General features: G+C 48.9%; 1 non-coding gene across 1 annotated transcript; it reads left to right on the top strand.

Moving 5' to 3' along the window:
• The first annotated feature begins 801 nt into the window (after positions 1 to 801).
• LOC114005565 (U6 spliceosomal RNA) lies at positions 802 to 908 on the top strand. The gene has a single exon (XR_003547406.1). It is a non-coding gene; the product is annotated as a U6 spliceosomal RNA (small nuclear RNA).
• The last annotated feature ends 269 nt before the right edge of the window (positions 909 to 1177 follow it).

Here is a 1177-nt window from a genome sequence, read left to right as displayed (position 1 = left end):
ATTTTTTTTTTGAGAGATTTTCACTGTAGGGCGCGTGCGCTCGCCAGACAGACAGAGAGAGACATAGAGACAGAAAGCGAGAAATCACCCCCCAGGGGGGATGGTCATGCCGCAATCCCTTCTCCTCCATTCTCCTCTCGGGATCTTGGGCACGCACGCACACGCGCCCGGCGTGAGTTTTAAGCCACCGGGTCCGGGACACGAACCGCGGTCGACTACGTGGGAGTCCAGCGACATAGCCATTACGCTAACTGCTGGTTCCCCCCTCATTGAGTTTTTATCTCTCTATTTCACAGATAAGATCACTGAGTTCCAGAGGAAACAAATGATTTGCCCACACAAATACTAACAGTAGAATCAGATCTAGAAGCCAGTTTTCTGATTCTTTGTTGTGCATAGTGATTCTTCATGAAGTCAAAGAGGCTGTACTATGGACTCGCAGCAATGAGATTCTCCACTGGGGCTGCTCAGCTCTTGTGATACATGCCTGGAGTTGCTGCAGAGCTGGGTGGGCAAAGGAGTGAAAGTGCACTCTCTGGAGAAAGCCTGCCTGAGAGTGAACCATTGTACTGGAGAGCATAGGCCAGACAGGAGACAGGACCAAAAGGCATCTGAGGCCCCTATAATCTGTGCTTGACAGAGCGCCACCTCTTAGTCATTTCAGTTATGCAAGCTGGTAGATATCCTTTCTATTCAAAGCCAGGTCATAAGGGATATTTTGTGACCTGCACCTATCTGGCTTCAAGAAAATGCTATCCCAAAGACTGGCTTTGATATGCTGAATTAAAGAAACAGCCTCAGGTGCTCACTTTGGCAGCAGATGTACTAAAATTGGAATGGTACAGAGAAGATTAGCATGGCCCCTGTGCAAGGATGATCCACAGTGTTCAAAAAAGTAAAAGCAAAAGAAACAGCCTAAGATTCTAGGTCTCTCTCTCTCTCTCTTTTTTTTTTTTTTTGAGAGGTTTTTGCTATAGGGCACCTGCACTCACCAGGAAGACAGAGAGAGAGAGACACAAAGCGAGAAATTCCCCCCCAGGGGAGATGGCCATGCCACAATCCCTTCTCCTCCAATCTCCTCTCAGGATCTTGGGCACGCACACGTGCACGCACGCGCACACACACACAACGGTGTGAGTTTAAGTCACCGGGTCCGGGATTTGAACCACGGTCGACT

This window comes from Tupaia chinensis, unplaced genomic scaffold (assembly GCF_000334495.1).
Source record: "Tupaia chinensis unplaced genomic scaffold, TupChi_1.0 Scaffold144010_1, whole genome shotgun sequence".
In the NCBI taxonomy this organism is placed as follows: Eukaryota; Metazoa; Chordata; class Mammalia; order Scandentia; family Tupaiidae; genus Tupaia; species Tupaia belangeri.
This window is presented reverse-complemented; position numbering and strand designations above follow the sequence as displayed.